Raw genomic sequence first — 4,027 nt, 5'->3', positions numbered from 1 at the left:
GACAGCATAATAAGGGGGGCAAGTTCCGCATGTACCTACCTTTAGTTAGCACTTCATGCCACATTACAGATATATAGGTACAATAGATCCTAACTGTGAGAATGTTGTGACTTGTCTTAGTTTTTGTGTCATCGCTCTGGTATCATTTAACTTAAATGGTCTTGTATTAGGTATTGCTTAAAATTATTGTATGACCACAGCTCGTCGAAGCATACATGAAGTCCACCAAGTCTTCTGTTTGGTCAAAAAATGAAGCAAGAGGAACTACCCTGAACGGTCGCTGATAGACTACACACAGCCTTTCCAGCATTACCAACATGGTGACACTTAATTGATTTAGTATATATATTCCAGTGTATGGCACTGACTTGTTCGCAGGTGAGTTTTTCTTGTTTTTAGAAATTTTTTTTTTTAATGTGTGCGCAAGGTAATTATTTAAGGCTGTGCTAAATTTTGTTGTCAGATGTGGTGAGCATCCCAGAAGCTGGGGAACACTTCCGTATCCTTTATGACTTAAGGATCGTTTCATTGCTCACCGCATCACTGATGAGGGAGCCAAGGTTAAGAATGCTAAACCTCATTTTTGATGGTTGCCATAAAAATATGAGAATGACCTGTCCTTGTACTAACAGTAATTTCCAATGTGAAGACTTCTCAACCTGCTGCTCTGTTTTAGCTTAGTTGTCCTGCAGATGCTTTAGGGTAGTGTACTCCCTGCCTCCTCTGATATATAGACCCATAATGCTACTCAAAATGGTAGCCTTCTGGCCTGCGAGACTTTATACTTTATGCTGATGGCTGTCCGTATTTTTATGCCTCCGACATGTGCTCAAATCTAAACTGTTAGTACAGTTTTCCAGCACAGTGCTTCAATTTTAGTACTAATGGTTTCCAAAGTAATTTGCATAGTGTACAAGGCTATCAGAGTGAAAAGAAGTATTTGCTATTGATTACATGCTTGTGTGTGCTCATTAGATCCATAATCTGGAAAGATTCTGAGGATCCGGATTTTGTGATTCTTCATGTATTCTTTACATGCTCATTATTTACAGTCTTTACTTATCAAAGTGCCAATTTCTTGTACTCAAATTTAAGGTAGGGCTTGCGAGCCTTGTTTTTTAGCTTTATATTCTATGATTTTTGTTTCCCACCCAAGAGCATATAGGGCAGGCAGTTACTATGCTTATTTTTCCAACTGAGCAGAGCCATAGCAACATTAAATTTTGTGGAATGTAGCCCCCCCCCACCTTCCCCCTCCTCCAATTCCATTATTTTTGAATGATTATCCTCAAACTTGGTTAGTGTTAGGAATTGAACTTCATGAAATAACATCAATCTCCTTTTCTCTTTCAGGACAAGCGGTGCAAGGGTTCAAAGGTTTGTGTTGGCCCCAGAAGGTTCCCTTACCTGACTACCTCTGATGCCCGCACCCTGCGCTACCCCTGACCCCATCATTAGATCAATGATCCATCCTCTTTGATCTTAGAAGAAGAAAGATAAGGTTTGGAAATCAAGTTTGGATACAGGTAATTTGACTTGTATCTTGTGTATCGGACTGTCTATTTGTATTGTTAAAAATCTGCAGCAAAGAAAAGGTCTAAGTAGCCCCCTTAACCATCAAAGCCCACTCAAATACTAAATTGCCTACTAGAAATTAGTGGTTCTGGCTTTGTCTTGGCTGTTTCACGTGCATATTTTTCAAGAATTTACCTGCGGATAAAGCTATTATGTGTTTTACACTTTACCTAGCACAAGTGTTGTATAAAGGCAACCTCTTTCATAATTGTCATGCTTGTTGTGTAGCTAAATATCTTGGCATCCATAGGCATAGGCTATGCCATGTTATAATTGAGGAATTTGATTTCATTGATTAACATACATCCCTTGTCTCAATCGCGCGTTGCGACAATGAGCAGCAACCTTGTTATCTCGACTCACTCATGCTAGGGCCAAAATTATGGCCATTAATGTCTTTTAAACCTGAGGCCATGGGTTAACTTTTTATCCCCCCCCCCTTGTGCCTAAAATTCAAGTTCTTGGTAAGTTGTAGAAATGGTTGTCCTTTATTACTAGAAAATGAACATCTTTGAGATGTTTATATATATTTTTTTTAGCAGTCACAGGGTTAAGAAAAAGGGTAAATGAAATTTGCAATACTAAAAACATTGGGAATTAGAACTGTTAAGTATAAAAAGCTTGATATTGTGGTGCTAAAATGTGACTTTTAAGCTGTATTTATTTTCGTAAAGAAAATACAAGAAAACGAGCTGAAATCATAGTGAAAAGAATTGATGTCAAGTAGTAATAGGTTGTTGTTTTTAACCATAACTAAAACATTTTACAATGCATAAGGGTAAACTTACAACCAACTGATCTACTACAAGAATTTTTTGTAGTTTACTAGAGTCATTATTTTATTGTACAGATGGTACACTTTTTTTTTTTTTGTGGGGTGAAATAAATGTATCACTTATATAATATTTGTGTTCATCTTCATTAAACAAAAATGAAAATATTGGATTTCAGATTAATAACTTTTTCATTGGAGCAACAGATACTTTTATGAGCATGTACAAGTATTTTTGGTATTGTGTCACTACTCGGGACATGGCACTATACAAAGAAATGGTCAGCAGCAACCTTGACTTAACAAGATTTTCTAGGCTGTTTAATAGAAAAGCACCTAAGCTTCATTAATAGCTATTTAGATTGACTATGGTGCCTCAAGGGTCAAAGGCTAAGGTACTAAAGAATTGGATTCAATTTTTGTGAAGAACTTGAATTAAAAGCTGCCTCGAACCACCCTTTGCACTCCTGAAGTCTTGGTTGGTCAAAAAAGCAAGCAAGACAAACACTATGACGGTCGCTGGAGAGTTGTAGGTACTCTTTCAGCATTACCCAACATGCACACAATTTTTAATTCTTAGGTTTTAACTTACCTATTTTAGTACTGTCAAACTATGTTTTATGTTCCGAATTGAAAAATAGGAACTTGGTTAAAGAATGCTTTTTCATTGAGATTGGTTTGAATTTGAGCAGAGCTAATTTTTTTTTTTGTCTAGAAGTATGGTAAATACACTTTAGGACTGTTGAAATTTGATACATTGACATGTAATATTTGAATATAATTAAATACAAAAGCACTCTTTCATGAATTTGAAGTGCCTATTCTTTACAGGCAAACCTCTCATATCACATCCGGTTTGTAACTGGTGTCGTGTGGGGCACCATCGTTTCCCACTGAGCGTCATGCTGGAGCTTCGATTTGTGCATGTAAGGATTCTGTTTGGCCACAACCTTCGCACCAGGTAAGAATTGCTCTTCTTATTATTTTTACCTATAGAGGGTAATAGAATTTTTAATGGATTGCTTTATAAGGGTTGAGTTTCTTATAAGTTCAGATTTGAAATCTTGCACGTACAATTTGTATATTTGTCAATCTATAAATTTATAAAATATGAAACCACTAGATGCAAAAAAGTTAAATTCGAAGTGGTTAGAATTATGGAAAAAAAATAGTAAAGAAATAAAACTGCATATAATATGAATTAGCTTAGGTGAATAACCATGAAATCTTGAGAAACTTTATCAGTAACAACGAGTTGTAATCCACTTCTCATCGAAAGCCAACCCTTTTGCACCCCTGAGGTCTTGGGTGGTCAAAAAGAAGCACAGAGAAACAAAACCATGACGGTCGCTGGTAGGATTTTAGGTATCTCTTCGGCATTAACCCAACATGTGACAAGATTTTTGGAACGGCGTTAAGTTTTATAAAATGAATGAGCTGGTAAAGTCTGTTTGGTCAGAATGAAAGCTATTGCTTTTATTAAAGGCAGATTTCTGTTGATATTCATGAAGGATTTTTTAGGAAGTTGCTATGCACAATACCTGGGTAAAACTACAATCGTGATCTCATTACTTTACTATAATCTAGCCTCGATTTCAGTATTTGTTAATTGCTTGCACTGTTGAGTGTTTCCTCTTAATGCCTTGTACCTGCTAATCATTTTATCTGTATGAGAGTTAA

The 4,027-nt window shown here is 36.3% G+C and overlaps 1 pseudogene; it reads left to right on the top strand.

Annotated features, from left to right (window-relative positions):
* Positions 1 to 1,446, top strand: part of LOC119588974 — a 3,703-nt pseudogene extending 2,257 nt beyond the window's left edge.
* Positions 1,447 to 4,027: the final 2,581 nt, after the last annotated feature.

Source organism: Penaeus monodon, chromosome 24, assembly GCF_015228065.2.
Source record: "Penaeus monodon isolate SGIC_2016 chromosome 24, NSTDA_Pmon_1, whole genome shotgun sequence".
NCBI classification, from domain to species: domain Eukaryota; kingdom Metazoa; phylum Arthropoda; class Malacostraca; order Decapoda; family Penaeidae; genus Penaeus; species Penaeus monodon.
The sequence above is the reverse complement of the archived record's forward strand: the minus strand, read 5'-3'. Positions and strand labels throughout refer to the sequence as shown.